Source organism: Erinaceus europaeus, chromosome 14, assembly GCF_950295315.1.
Source record: "Erinaceus europaeus chromosome 14, mEriEur2.1, whole genome shotgun sequence".
Lineage (NCBI taxonomy): Eukaryota > Metazoa > Chordata > Mammalia > Eulipotyphla > Erinaceidae > Erinaceus > Erinaceus europaeus.
The window spans coordinates 13117202-13133491 of NC_080175.1; the positions used below are offsets into that span (position 1 = coordinate 13117202).

Below are 16290 nucleotides of genomic sequence, written 5' to 3' on the forward strand. Positions count from 1 at the left end.
GAGAGCTCTGCAGTTTTAGCCTTGGAGATTCAGGAATGTGAAAGGATTGTACCCTCCAAACTCTCAAGCCACGCCCATCCCTCTGCAGTTGCAGTCCTGAGGTTCTCAGGCTTGGCTCCTGTTTATGAATGGAGGGTGGAGAAGGGGCTTAAGGGATCTTCAGTGCTTGGACAGCTGGCTGCTGACCTAGGAAAAACTTGACCCTTTGGGCAGCCTCGGGGGCAGGGAGCAGAGTGGGCGAAGTATGTGTCACAGAAAAGGCGACCCAGGGGTTGGAAAAGACTTAGCCCTTACTGAGCTTAGCTGAGCTGCTGAAGCTATTAATAGGCAAACCCTGAGTCACAGATGCAGGAATGTCACAGCTGCTTGAGTTCTGCTACTGTTCCCCATTTGAAGAGTCATGCTGATCCCACCTTGCTTGGTTTCTTTAAGTCAAAGTTGAGACAGGTTGGTCTGCCCCGCTCCTTCCCGCTCCCCTGGCTCTCTTAGCCCCAACACGTTACAATATTTGCAGTAAATACAGTCTAATACTGGCTGTGCATTCTGGTTCTAAAAGATGTGCTGGCCATCTGCTGAGCTCCAGAGTGCTGCTACGGCTGTCTTTTTGTTCTTGCTTGCCACATTTCTCCCACATGGTGGATGTATATGACATACAGTCGGGAACCAACTCCCCCTCCCCACCCGACTCAGAAGGCTAGGGCATGTGTGGGATTGTGTGGGCTTTGGGAGCTCCCAAAATTTCTCCTGCCCAGAGCACAACCCTATGACCCTATGGGTCAGAAATTCAAAGTCCAACATCCCCACTCTCAGCCATAGTCAGCTGCAGACTGGCAAGGGGGGAGTATTCTGGGGTGCCTGTAGACTAGTGCTCACTTTGGCGTTATTCTCAATGTACAGGCCAGCTGCTAGTGTAGAAAACTCTCCAGAGGCAGAGAGAGAGGGTGGAAGTCAGAATCCTACCCACCTGGATAAGTCAGCTCCCCACCCCTCACTCCTCCACCCCCCCCTTCCCACCCCTTTGATCTTGAACTTGATCCTGGATAAGGAATTGGATCCTAGAGGATCCTCTTCCCAGATTCACTCACTCTCATTGTCCCAGTCCCCCATTCACAGGCTTCTTCTTCTCCCCTTCTTCCCCCACCCCCAGCCCCAGTTCAGGTAAACTATAGTGGGGAGCAACTAGACAAACCAAAGGCCATTGAGGGTTTTTTTTTTTTTTTCATCATAATTGAAACCCCAGGTCCTTAGAACTTGAAAGATATGAACTTGAAACAGTGATGGACGGCATGCTTTTTCTACTAAAGCTGATTTTATTTAGTCTGAAAGAATCTGTAATAAGAATTGAGAGCCTCCTCCGTAATAGGAAACTAATAAGCTAACAATTGACTAGTTGTGCTTATTCAAACAGTCCCTGGCTCTTCCTCACCTCCCTCCCTCCCCCAGCCCCCTTTTCCTGGCAATCATTTATCAGATATTGGGAAGGGGTTGGGGGCAGGGCTCCAGCATTTTGTCACCCCTTTTTTTCCCCCAGCCTGGAGTAAGGAATGCAAGGTGGTGTCAGTGACCAGAGATTAGGACAGCGGAATTTTGCATTTGTTACAACAGCAGCAGCTGTAGTGAGTTGAGTTGGTTGTGTCCCTGGGGCAGAGTCCCCAAGCAGGGCGCGGTCGGTAGCTGGCGGTGGCTGTGGCAGTGGTGGTGGTGGCAGCGGCGATCTGCTGGGGCGGGCACCGGAGTTTGGCCCTCAGTGCCGGGGGCGGGATTTTAGAAAGAAGCTTCGGGCTTGGCAAGTGGCTGCTGGGGGACTGTACCTTCTGCAGCCTCAGATCTGTCTTCCCTGGCGCTGCCACTTCTAGACTTTCTTCCTCTCTGCTTCCTTGCTGCTCACCGAGGACCCGGTTGCCATGGTGAAAGAGAAAGGTAATAATAAATATCTATGGATCCCCGAGCATGGTTGCAGAAGTTAGAATGGTGCTGTGGGGCTTGACTGCCTAACGTGGGGTGATCCATGGAAAGGCGGGCAGACATGTTCTTAGGGAGAGCATCTCTGTATTGTGAAATCTGGGTTTCCATGAACAGATTTCATTAAGAGCATTTGAGCCACTGTGTCTGAAGCACATCCTTTTTTCTGTAGTGTTTGCACAGCTGAGCTGGTGTGTGTGTGTGTGTGTGTGTGTGTGTGTGTGTGTGTGTGTGTCTTGATTATCATTATATGGGCTTGTGTTTGAGATTTGCCTTTCTGCCCCCATCCTTAGTCTGTTGATACCTTTTCTTCCCTCCTTGTCCAATTCTGTAAGATCAAGCCCAGGGGTTGTGCTGTGCCCAGACCTGCCCAAACCTTGCTAAAACTGATTGAAAGGAGTAACAAGCAGTTTAAAAGGTTTCAAAGGTGCTGCTTTAATCACCTGTCATTTCTGCAGTGTCTCTAATCAGTTTCACAGACACCTTCAGGGATGTCTCACCTGTCAATCCCTTCTAGCGGCTGACCAATCACATCTTAAGGAGATACAAGAAAAGGGAGAGGAGGGCGGGTGTGGTCTGCACAGGTGTGTTTTCTTTATGCTTTGGGCGTGGCCCTGGAGGGTAAATCAAATCTGTCAGAATTAAATTAGACCTTAAATTACTCATTTTTTCCCCTGGGAAATATAAAAAAATTAAAGCTCAGCAATCCTTTATTTTAATTTTCCAAGTAACATAGAAATAGATCTTATATTACGAAGGAGAGATGCTGCAGGAGACTAGAGTAAGTGAGAGGCCCTCAGCCCTTCTCTGTCCCTCAGCCCTTCTCTGTCCCCTCAATTCCCCATTCTCTCTAAAAGTAAAACTGTTAAGACCATGTATCTTTATAGACAGGAATAAGAGAGACGGGAGTATCAAAATTAGATCAGTCTCTGATTGCTTTTCTGTAACTTTTTTTTTCTTTTAATAATATATCTTGGGGTCTTTTATCAAGTGGTTTTCTAATGTCAACATCCATTCTTGAATCTGGCTTTTTGGGAAGCTCAGCTAGGGCCTGTCACATCTTCTTCCTGGAGAGACATACTTTCCTCCCAAAGCATGAATGTTAACTCTTTGGGGGTGTCTCAAACCTTTTTAATGAGATCTCTGTATCAACTTTCTCTTAAAGCCCTTTCAGGAAATAAATCCATGGCGAGCATGCTGAACTCAACTGTTCCTTGCTACTGGAAACTGTTGAGTTTTATTATGCTAACGGATGGATGGAGAACTTAATCTTGACGGTTAACAGAGCTAAGGCCGTACCTGAGGACAAAGAGAAAAATGGTTTTGCTCCAGCCATTCAATTCTTGTGTAGTCTTATCAATCCCGTGTTTCAGCCTTGATCTTTCACTAAGTGGTTAACTGTAAAATTATTTGGTGCAGATAAAGGTGCTTCTCTAGTAACAGTTGCTCTCTTTGAGGGAGCTTCCAGGAATCTTCAGAGTAACACACAAGGTACTGACATGTAATATATATATATGTCTTACATGTCTTACCATACATATATATGGTAAGAGGGATACAGTGCCACACAATTCCCACCACCAGAGTTCTGTATCCCATCCCCTCCATTGGAAGCTTTCCTATTCTTTATCCCTCTGAGAGCATGGACCAGGATCATTAAGAGGTACAGGAGGTAGGAGATTTGGCTTCTATAATGGCTTCTCTGCTGGACATGGACATTGACAGGTCGATCCATACTCCCAGCCTGTCTCTCTCTTTCCCTAGTGGGGCAGGCCTCTGGAGAGGTGGGGCTCCAGGACACATTGGTGAGTTTGTCTGCCCAGGGAAGTCAGGTTGGCGTTACATTAACAACTTGGTGGTTGAAATGCACTGATATATAAAGCAGAACAAATTGTTGACTAATCATGAACCTAAAGGCAAGAATATAACAGATGGGGCGGGGGGCTGGGCAGTAGTGCAGTGGATTAAACACACATGGCGCAAAGCACAAAGACCAAGCGTAAGGATCCCTATTCAAGCCCTTGGCTCCCCACCTGCAGGGGGGTCGCCTCACAAGCAGTGCAGAAGGTCTGCAGGTGTCTGTCTTTCTTGCCCCCTCTCTGTCTTCTCGTCCTCTCTCGATTTCTCTCTGTTCTATGCAACAACAATGACAACAATAACAACAATAATAACAACAACAATGATAAACAACAAAGGGCAACAAAAGAGAAAAACAAATGGCCTCCAGGAGCAGTGGATTCGTGGTGCAGGCACCGAGCCCCAGCAATAACCCTGGAGACAAAAAAAAAAAAAAAAGAATATAGGGTCTCCATTTTGGAAAAAGCTAGTAGTTCTATTTTAGATATATTTCAAGGGGCCCATGACTTTATTAATTTTTACCTGAGTCTGACAGCTAACATGCAGGCGGACCAAACGTATTGTCTGGGGAAATGGTGTCAGAGTGGGATAGGACTAGAAAGCTGAATCAGGGCAGAGAGTGGCTCCTAAATATGGGAAAAGTATATTAATATGGTTAACTGTGAACCCCATCAATTTGATCTGGGGCCCATATTCATCACTGGAGCCTGTGTAACCTCTGTGTAATCTCCCTGTAGCTCTGAGCTTGTTTAGATCTTTTAAAGCTCCAGTCCAACTAGGGCAACCTGGACCTGCTCTCTCTTGCTAATGGATGTGAGCCTGTTTCCTCAATATGAGTAATCTATGAGTGATGGGAATTCAGACACCAAAACCACTTCTTGATTCTCTTCCCCTGGGGCCCATGGCAGCCCCGGGCTTGTTCTTTGTGGTATATACTTTGTGGATCCATAGCCCCAAATAGAAAGCCTTGCTCCCCGTCACTGCAGAGTTCCCAAAGCTCAGATTGCCTGGGTCCATATTTGCTTAACAAATCAGTAGCCACTTTCTAACTGGAACACTTTGCACGGGCCACTGAAAGGTCACATACTAGCATTATCTCAGCCCTTTGGCACTGATGAAAGGCTGTTTCTTTTACATTGTGAAGCCCCTGTCAGTGCACACTGCTGCCTCCCCCTCTTTCTGCTCACTCAGCCGCCAGCAGAGGAAAGCAGGAATCTGGAGACACGGGAGTAGCGGTGGGGAGAACACAGGCACACAAGACACAGGCAGCTCCCATAGACAGAGAGGATTTGCCTTAGTTTCCCTACAGTGAGGAGAGCACAGGGAACTTGTCCTGCAGGCATTTACCCTTGAGATGAGAAGACAAGGGTTCAGAAAGGGTGAGCAGATCGATCAAAGCCACACAGCAGATAGTGAAACTCTATATTCATTCTCTCTGTTTTATCAGATGATGCACCCACTGCCTTTTTTTTTTTTTTTAAGAACTCATACAGTATGCTTTTTTTTTTTTTTTTTTTTGCCTCCAGGGTTATTGCTGGGGCTTGTGGCACTGTGAATCCACTGCTTCTGGTGGCCATTTTTTTTTTCCTTTTCTTCTTTCTTTTTTCCTTTTAATTTTATTCAATAGGACAGAGTGAAATTGAGAGAGGACAGAGAGATAGAGAAGAAGAAAGACAGACAGACACCTGCAGACCTGCTTCACTGTTTATAGAGGATGGGAGTGGGCGAGGCTCAAACCTGGATCCTTGCACAGTTTCTTGCACATAGTACTATGTGTGCTTAACTGGGTGCACGACTGAGGCTGGGCCCCCCACCCATGAACTTGTGCTGATGCCTTCCATAGTATGCTGACACCCAATGACTGCACAGTGAGTCTCTCAAAGCACTGCTGTCTCCACCTCCACCTTCACCTTTCTAGTACAAATGCTACTGTCTGCCTTCTGCATGAATCTCAGACAGTTAAAACAGATTGGCCTGCTGTCAGAGCTTGGATGGGGACCTTTTGAAGGGGACAGCCATGACAAGGACATTTCTTGAGTAAGTCTAAAGGGAAGCTATTGATTAAAGGAGTCAGCAGAATCCAGGGTGTTACAGCTTTCAGAACCTGCTGTCTTGATTAGTGACTAGTGCACATAACACAGTTGTAGACTATGTGCCTTTGGTGGGAAGAGTTCGTCTGCATTTCTTCTTGTTCTCAGAAACACCTTGTTCCTTTCCTCTCCCCTAGAACTGCCAGGGGCACTTTCTGAAGGAGAAAGGGCACTTTCTGAAGTCAGATTGCCTGTTGTGCTTCCCACTTAGAGATGGGCTACTTGGCCTGGACCCATATCCACCCTATCTCTCTTGGATGAAGTCCCCATTTATCCATGTGGCTGGAGAGAAAGCAAACTGGCAGGCCCCTGCATTGCTAGTGTGGAATGGCATTTGCCTTCCCGATTTTCACCCACCTTGTCTTTTGTTCTTCTGACCAGGCGACCATTCACTTTCAGCCGCAGCAGACACTTATTGATCTGTGAATCTTGATGAAATGGTTATGTCTTTCATGTGTTCAAGGGCATCTTACCCTTGCTGTATCCTGTAACAAAAGAGCGTGAGAGACTGGTGAGGGCTTTTCCATCAATATCTGTCTTCCAGAGTTTACTCTTATCAACATACTCCAGGGACCTTAAAACTCCCTTAAAAGCTATGATTATCTGGATTAGGTGTGCACTAGTACAACATTTAAGAAACATACACAAAAGGGATATACTACTTTTTACTATTTTATTTTAATAAGAGATAGATACAGGGAAATACCAGAGCACTGCTCAGCTCTGGCTTATGGCAGTGCAGGGGGTTGAACCTGAGATCTTAGAGCAAAAGAAAGTCTTTTGCATCACCATTATGCTGTCTCCCTAGCTTTATACTTTTATTAGAAAAAGCAAATACTAGACGTTAAATGATATAGATACTTTTTTAAAAACTTACTCTGCCACTAGTGTTATTTCAGGGACCTGGTACCTGTATGATGAATCCATTGCTCCATGCAGCAACTACTCCACCTTCATTTTAAACCTGATAAGAAAGAGAGAAATTGAGAGGTGGAGCTAGAGTAGGAGACAGACAGACAGACAGAGAGAGAGACAGAGAGACTTATAGCACTGCTTTACCACTCACGAAGCTTCCCCACCTACATGTGGAGATTGGGGGCTTGAACCTGAGTCTTTGTGCCTATAACTGTGTGCATCCTAATGGATGTGCAGTTGTCCAGCCTGACACTTGATAATTTACACTGTCAGGGTCCTTCTGGATTGGGGCCCATATGAGACAGTAAGAATGTAGCAGTAACCCACCTGCAGGGGGGAAGCCTCAGGAGCGGTGAAGCAGGGCTGAAGGTGTCTGTCTCTCCCCCTCTACTTCCCCCTCCCTGCTCAGTTTCTCTCTGTCATGTCAAATAAGTAAATAAATATTAAAATATAATAAAAAGAAGAATGTATCTGTAAGGGAGATATTTATTTCCAAATCTAGCTAGCAGGAGTTTTTACATTTGGATACATCATGCTGCTTTGTGGTTTTCTTTCGCTGTTGCATAGATCAGAGTATAGGTTTATGATGGGTGTGACACAGTGAAACTCATTCGGTTCTGCTCTGAGGATGAGATGTTCATGAGGTTCAGGGACATGGAACGAACACAAGACACACACACACAGACACACACACAGACACACACAGACACACACAGACACAGACACAGACACACACACACCAGTCTTGCTCTTGGCAGCTGCTGAGGACAGTAGTATACTGTCTCAAATGAGTTCTACAGACTGATACCAGTATAATCCTCTTAGGACACTGATGCCATCATTCCATTTACCAACCTCAAAGGCTAAACAAAGACAAGACTAAAGTTCAAGGCTTCCTGCTTATCACTGGGGTCCTCCCAAGTCCTCCAAATATCTCTTCCCCACCCCTACCTAAGATCATCTGGTAGCATTTTATTCCGAATACTATTATTAAACCTGCATGTTACTGAATACTTACTCCGTGGCAGGCTCTGTGCTAGGAGTCTCACTGTTTCTAGTCTTAGAACCCATCAAACTTGGAGGCATTCCTCGCCATTAGTAAATGAGAAGAAAGAGACTCGTAAGAATGCAAAGATTACTTAGAAGATAGAAGAACTGATTTCTCATTCAGTCCTCTCTGGCTCTCAGCCTGTGCTGGTTGACCTGCCCCTACACACACACACACACACACACACAGAGGGCATTGTCTCTCCACCCACCTCCAACCCCCCCAGTTATGCTGCTCTCCCACCTGCATGAGAAATATGTGTGTCTTCCTTTCCTGTATTTGTCAAAGGCCTAGTTCAAGTTCTACTTCCTTATAATGCTTCCCAGAGGTCCACTATTTCTCTGCATTCTTCTAGAATTATTCTGTGCACCTAAATAAACACTGGAGAAATGAAACAACAGTTTAGTCACCTGTGAAACTTAAGAACTCTGTCTCTCCCCAGGTATTCATTGACTTCATATATGGCCTCATAAACAATTTTTAGAGTCCTGAAGAGTTGCTGCCTCTGATGGTTTCTGTGAAAACCTCACCCACACCCATGCCACTCCCCTTCTCCCAAGACACAACACCCCACTTCAGAAGTACATACACACTTCCTAACAAAATCATAACCTGTTTCTGCTCCATCCTTGAGGAAGTCTGAGAACAGAGGTCTCTTTCCCTGCCGTGTGGTACTTCCTCCAGTGTTCACTTGCCTTCCAGGGCTCCCTCTGCAGTGTGAAATAACTCCTGCTAGCTTCCTTTTTCCAACCCTGCTTTCATACTTAATGTATGCACCAGCTCCCATGCTCCTGCCTGTTCCTGGAGTTGTCTAGGCTTTTCATCCTTAAGCTGATGAGCTCTAAGCTTTAGGCTGGAAGGTGGCACACCCAGTAGAGTGCTCACATAACAATGCACAAAGATCAGGGTTCAAGTACTCAATCCCCACCTTTAGAGGGGAAGCATCATATCTGATGAAGTAATTCTGCAGGTGTCTTTCTTTTTCTCTCCCTCTCTACCCTATCAACTAAAAGAAAGGGAGTGGGGAATAAATGGCAGCTGGGATCAGTGGGTTTGTCATGCTGGTACCCAGTCCCAGAAATAACTTTGGTAGGAAATTAAAAAAAAAAAAGCCTCAAACTTTTGGAGGGACCAGCAATGGCAAGCATCTCTCTCTCTCTCTCTCTCTCTCTCTCTCTCTCTCTCTCTCTCCTCACCCACCCCAGAGCCTTTTATTTGGTGCAATACACCAACTCCAGGACATCTCTTAAGCAGATGTATGTGCATACTATTGTAAGTACATAAGATGAACCCCCCCTGTGTAAGGAATCTCTTGATTAAAAGAGACACCATGATCCAGGATGCTGCAGTTTTCAAAATAAACTATTTTGATTGGTATTGTGTGCATACAACTCCATTTTGCAGACTTTGCATCTTTGGAGAGAGGGGCATTCCATGTTTTGTTATCCTGTTCCACCCAATAGGGGGAAAATCCAAGTGTAAATTGAGAAACAAACAAACAAATAACTAGCTCCTCTTCTCAGGAGCATGGCTCACCAAGCTCTTCTTCACAGCAACATGATGGGATTTCCAAGGCTGAGAGAAAGAGCATTACCTTAGAAACAAACACACCACCACCACCACCACCACCACCACCACCACCACCACCACCACCACCACCACCACCCTGCTGCCCTCTGCCACATATACACTGATGTCTTAAAGCGTTTATCCAGAAGGGGGGATAAAGGCTTCATTTCCACAGCTAGAGTTAAGGCTGAATGTGTAAGTAAATCTGAGAGAGGGTACACTCTGACTTAAATTTACTCAGGTCTCTTGAGAGCAGTGTTTGATGTTGGGGTGGATTCAATGACATGGAGCATCCAAAGAACACTGGGCCAACCTCAATGTCAGCTCCTCCCATGGTTGGGGAAGTGGCCTTGACTCTGGCCTCTTGTATGCCCTGGTCAGAAGGTCAGGATGAAACAATGTGTACTGCATCATAGAAGCTCCCTTTAACTAACAAATGAACTTTTCCAAATGTTAAAAAAAAACTCTTGTGTGTGTTGGTTTGACGGTGACTCATACTGAGAGGTATGTTGATCCCAAATTGGCAGGAGCTGTGCATCCAAGGGCAAACTGTGTTAACAATGTGAAAGGAAAATATTTGTATGCGTTACCTCTTTTTTTCTGAAACTTTGTACTGATGTTCACACTAATGCCAAGAATCCTGTTATAATCCAGAGAGCCCTGAGGCTGAGTTTCTGTGTCCCATTGGCTGACCTGCCTGAATACTTGCACTTAACCTTGTTGATGCTAAGCTTCTGAGTGTTTTCAGGGAAACCACTATTGAGGGCAGTGCTTCGCAGGTGCGAGCAGGCATCAGACCCACCTGGAGGGTTTGCTAAAATACAGAATTCTGTACCTTTTTTCCAGAGTTTCTGATTTGGCAGGTGAAGGAAGGGACTAGAAGTTTTGCATTTTCAATGATCCACTGAGGTCTCTGGTCTGGGGACCCCACTCTGACACTGCTCAGGTGTCAGATAGCTGTATTTGTTTTCTTTGGGTAATGAAGTTATCTCCTTTGCCTCATCTTGGATGGAACTTGAAGACATCGTATTGAGATAAACCAAAAAGAGAAGAACACATATGGAAGGATTTCGCTTATAGGTGGAAATTAAGAAATAAGGAAGGAGAGGGAAAATATAAAGTAAAACTCAGACTGGGTCTGGTGTATTGCACCAAAGCAAAGGACTCAGGGAAGGAGGAGGAGGGAATAGGTGGAGAGAACCTTAGGGACCAGAAGCATGTTGATATCTAAGAACCTAAACAATGGGTGAGAGTGTTTTGCAAGGCCTCTCACTGGGAGACGAGAGACTGTACTCAGATGTCAGCAACTGCATTCACTGTAAACCATTACCCCCCCCCATTAAATAATAAAAAAAGAAAAGAAAGAAATGATATTGTATTGATGGGCTAGAGAGAGAGCTTACTGGGTGTCTTGCCATGCAATCAGCACAGTTGTGAGCCCTGGCGCTGCGTGGGAAGTGCTGTGCTCTCTTTCCTCAATTCTAGTTATCTGTCTGAATGAAAGGAAAAAAAAAAGTTGGCCAGAACAAGGTAGTCAGTTCCACAAGGGCAAGGTCCCAGCTTAGAAAAAGAACTGTATTGATGGAGACCAGAAAAAAGAAACATGCATGGAACACATGTGCCTTTAGTGGATGGAAGGACTGGGGCAGGCAATTGCCAGTATATATATATTCCAAATCACTTTATTAGGGGCTTAATGGTTTATAGTACGTGACATGTGTTTGTTTATTTTTGGATAGAGACTGAGAGAAATTGAGAAGGGAGGGCAGATAGAAAAGGAAAGAGACAGAGAGACACTTGTAGCCCTGCTTCACCTGCTTTCCCTTTGCAGGTGGGGACCAGATGTATCACCACCTGGCCCCCATATATGTTTTAATACATATAAATTTTTCATTTACATTTTTTGATAGAAATAAAAGCACATAGGAGCATCATTTTGTACTTTTATATTTTCACCATTAGGATTAATTTTTCCTTTTTTAAAAAATCTGTGACTAAATAATAGGTTACAAGATTGTAAGATTTCAGTGTATAGTAATATACCACACACACCACCAAAAGTCTGTGTCCCTACCCTCCATCCTCTCAAAGACACCAGAGTTCTCACAAAGTCTTAGAAACAGTTCGCTTGCTTTCCTTCTTCCTCCTCCTCCTCCTCCTTCTCCCTCTTCCAAGTTCATGTATATCAGTTCTCCAGATTCCACATATGAGTGAAACCATCTGGTAGCTGTCTTCAATCTATTTACTTTTTTTGTTGCTAAGTATATCCACCTCTAGTCATCAGGATGAACCTTTTTTTAAAATTTCTTTATTGGGGGATTAATGTTTTACATTCAACAGTAAATACAATAGTTTGTACATGCATAACATTTCCCAGTTTTCCATATAACAATACAACCCCCACTAGGCCCTCTGTCATCCTTTTTGGACCTGTATTCTCCCCCCTTCCACCCACACCAGAGTCTTTTACTTTGGTGCAATATGCCAATTCTAGTTCAGGTTCTACTTGTGTTTGTTCTTCTGATCTTGTTTTTCAACTTCTGCCTGAGAGTGAGATCATCCCATCAGGATGAACTTCATTATGGTATGTGATCCAGAATAGTTCTTAGGCCAGAGAGTTAGTGCAGTAGTAGCAAAAAGGACTTGCATGTGTGAAATCACTGGTTCAACCCCCAGAATTAGTAGTAGCCAGAGCTGAGCATCTCAGTGGCTAAATAAAAAAAAAATCTTCTTAGACTTTGAAAATTATGGTGCTTCCAGAGGGGAAGGGGAGGTGGTAGGATTTGATAGAGGTGTCATTTTAATAATGCATTGGCACTGGAACTTTGACGGTGTGTGTGGTTAATCTCATCTACCCAAAGAGGTTTAAAACTGTTCTCCAGAAATTTAAAGTATTATAAAGCAAGGCTAAATCAATAAAATTTGAGGCAAATTTAAAAAGTAGATATATGTGAAAACTTCAAACACATCTCCTGCTTTGTAATAGATGACTCAAGTACAAAATAGCAGGTGGTTGATCTGTAGAGTATATGTAGCTAGCAGAGAAAGTGCACAGCCCAGGACCAGTGGCCATGGTCCTTACAGGGAAAAATAAGACTGAGATATGCTGAGAAGAATGGCATTTATCACTGGATGGAAAACCAGTGCTGAAGTGTCTTGGACCAGGGTTCTCGACTGAGGCAGCTTCTGGGCCTGAACTTGTGCCGGCTCAGCTCTTCCTGCGTTCCTTGTGGTATAATTGTTGCTTGTTTGCCTTGATGGCTTGACACAATTACTACCTCAGCCTTCAAGATTTTCTAGGTGTTCCTGAAGAACAAGTTGGGTTTATGATGAGCTCTGCTGCCAGTCTCCCCAAGTTCATGTCCCAACTCCACTGTCCACCAGTTAGGGCAGGTCACTTGGCGTACCCTCGTCATTGAGAATATGGCTATTGGAGCTGAGAGACCTAGTGGACCAAATACTTTGTCATGCATGAGGCACCCTGGGTTTGAGCCCCAGCATCACATGACACCACAATGAGCTATACTGAGGGAGCCCTACAAGTCACAGAGCAGTACTAGGGTGTCTCTTCTCTCTCTTTGTTGGTCCCTTTCCCCTCTGTTTCTGTCCAAAAAGTAAAGTGAAATCAGGCATACACAAGGCCCCAGCTCTCATAAAAAATTTTAAAGGAGATAAAGCTATTAATAGTACCAAGCTTCATAGGTCTGTTGTGAGGTTTGTATCAATTAAATGTCAAGCATTTAAAACAAAACTCCTGGAATGTAGCAAGAGTTTAGTTGCTGTCCTGTTATTCCTGTTAATTGAGTGAAGCTAGGGGCATCACTGTGTTCACTGACGTGGAGTGAGCAGTCATACAAGTTTCAGTATCCAGGCACGTCGGTGGCCACATCCCCGAGCAAACAAGCCGATGACCCCTGATGCTGTGGAGTGAAATAAGGTGTCTGTTGACTATCCACTGTTGATTGCTCTAAGAATAGTGGCTTTAAAGAGTTTGAGGCTGGAAGCCAGGTGCATTCAGGATTCTTCCTGCAGGAAGATGATCACCCACTGGACCACAGTCCCTGCTGGCTATCATCTCATACTCTGGGGACACTGTATTTCCAACCTTCTGGCGCCATCTTGGCTTCTCCTTGCTGGTTAGTTCGGGTGGGAATGGTACTTGATAGGTGATTCTCATTCGGAGAAAAGATCAGCCTGAGTGGGTTCATCCATGAAAATACCCCATCACCTTTTCTTTTCTTTTCTGTCCTTTTTTCAGAGTCAGATTCATTGAAAGTCTTATGTTGTTAAGTTTGTTTATAGTATTAAAACTTACCTAATTGAAAGGTACAGTTGGTGAAGCCAAGGTATGCAACCAACTTGCAGTTTCACCTGAAGTCTGAACATGCTTTTGTTAGATGATTGAACATATGGTATAGCCCTTTGCAGAGCCTGGGTCTTGACTTGTGTTAGCAGTGGTGTGAGGCCTTGGCAATAGAATGGCAGTGACCTTGTGGTAGGGGAGACAGAAAATAAAAAACAAACAGGATATTCAAGGTGTGGCAGAGATGGGGATAGCAGAGAGCAGGGAGAAAGCCTTGACCCCTTTGCTTTGGGACAAGCTCTCTGATGAGTGGCCTTATGATGAGGTGGGAAAGAGAAGGAGCACCCAGCCTTGCTGAGAGCTGAGATACTGAGGGACAAGCATCTGCAGAGGAGAAGGGCCTGTGAGCAGCTCTTAAAGCAGAAGTGTGAGAAGGGTCTGGAAAGGTGGGTAGAGAGTCACCAGCTTCAGTGGAGGTTACTTGGAGGGCTTACCTGGTTGAATGAGCTGCTTGAACTATGTCCTTAAAAGATCATCCTGCTTACTAGTTGAGTCAAATAGTAGGAATCCCGTGCCATGTGAAGATACAAACTACTGTCTCCTAACAGTCTCTGACACTCTTCTTAGTGAGAGATCAGTCACTTGCAGGCACAGCCTCTTGTTTCTACCTTTCTGCAAGATCCCTGGTGCTGACATACAAGGTGTTGCCATCCCTCAAGGCAAGTCATTGTTTTGAAAACTCCCACATGAGAAGTGAAATGGGTCTGATGATATCTCAGTCAAAACTTTGTGTGTGTGTCTTCTCATGGGCTCTTTCCCAAGAGAGCAGCAGAGGTGAAATAACAATGGGGACATGTGTCAGGGTGGGGATGTGTTGGTGAAAAACAAATATCTACCTTAGTGATGAGGAGTGGATATATGAATAAGGGGTGAGATGTGGAGAGGGTGATTCCTATCTGTCTGTGTCTATATGACCGCCTCCCTCCCCCATCCCCGTTGTTGTGCAAATGTTGAGAAGCTGAGACTAACAGATACTAGTCAAACCTGATGCTTAGAGTCTGTAGAGACAGAAAACAGATTCATGGATGCTTAGAACTGAACAAGGGAATGGTAGGGGTGACAAGACCATAGGATAAGAGGGGTACAATTCCATACATTCCCCACAACCAGAGTTCCATATCCCACCCCCTCCACTGGAAGCTTTACCATTCTTTATCTCTCTGGGAGCATGGACCCAGGATCATTATGGGGTGCAGAAGGTCTGGCTTCTGTAATTGCTTCTTCACTGAACATGGGCGTTGGCAGGTCAATCCAATGGTAGGGAGTGACTATTAATGGGTATGGGACTTCTTAGTGGGGTGGTGAAAATATTAGTAGTGATGGTAGCACAATTTCATGAATGTATGTATCAAAGACCATCAAGTCATACACTCTAAATGGGGATATTTTATGGTCTGTGAATTAATTATCTCTCCATAAAGCTGTTAAGACAAAAGCTGATGTTTATAGCACAGTGGGTCACACTGAAGTGATGACAGTGGAAGCTCTAAGGATTTATTGAGTAAAGTGCAGATTCATTGAGCATTAGACAGCAGGAAAGCAGGTGTTCACTGCTAAAAGTCAAAGAAGGCAACATATCAGGAAATTCAACTCTTAGGAGTTTCTGATGAAACACAACGGCACTGATGTGGTGGACTTGAAATGATGATCTGCCATTTTGTAAACTATCATATCTTGAAATACCAGAGAAGCAACAATGCTTCCACTTCCTGAATACTGTCTGCCTGCCAGAAGTCCCAAGTACTTATGTGCATTAACTTGTTTATCCTCTGAAGTGTCAAAGGAAGATTAATCCCCATTTTACAGGCAAGGAAATGGAGGCTTAGAGAAGACAAGTAACATCCAGTTTTAAGGTTACATTGCTGAGAGGGGTGGAGCCCAGTTTGATTCTCTTCTTAGCACTTCCAGTATATTGTCCCAGCCTGAACTGGGGGTTCCCTCTGAGCCCACCAGTTCCTCACACAGGCCTTCCTGTGTGCTGTGCCACTTCCTTCAGAGCAGGAACTCCTGTGTCTTCTGTCCCTGAAACTGTCCCAAGAGCCTGGCACAACTTGGCACCCAGCAACACTCGTTCAGTCAATATTTGTTGAGAAGTCATTTCCCAAGGTTGGAAGACTACGTTCAGTAGTTTTCATGGAGGTAATCCTGCAGTTTTATATTCAATACTTTTTTATGTGGTACAGAGGAATGAACACAGGGCCTTGTACATGCAGCCCAATCTTCTGTTCTTTACATTTTTAAAGAGAGAGAGAAAGAGAGGAGAAGGAGGGTGAGGAGGAGAAGAAAGACAGAAAGAGGAGAAAGGTGTTCTATCTATGGTGTTCCCATGTGATTCTGAGGCTCAAAGCTAGGGCCTCATTTACACAGTGAGGCGTGCTGTACCCAGGTGAGCTATCTTCCTGCCCCTGAAGGTGAAGTTTTTTTTAAAGAAATTGAGAAAGGGGAAATAGATGGTAGGCAGATAGATAGATAGATAGATAGATAGA

At 44.7% G+C, this 16290-nt stretch overlaps 1 protein-coding gene across 24 annotated transcripts in view; it reads left to right on the forward strand.

Moving 5' to 3' along the window:
• The window catches only part of ABLIM1 (actin binding LIM protein 1), a 366517-nt gene that overhangs the window by 157757 nt on the left and 192470 nt on the right, over positions 1-16290 (forward strand). Inside the window, exon 1 of one of the 24 annotated variants that reach the window (XR_009544646.1) lies at positions 1703-1920. The exons of the other annotated variants lie outside the window; for them this stretch is intronic. The gene's annotated coding sequence lies outside the window, so the exon portion shown is untranslated. Of the gene's footprint in view, positions 1-1702; positions 1921-16290 lie in introns of those variants that run through there. 24 annotated transcript variants of the gene reach the window in all.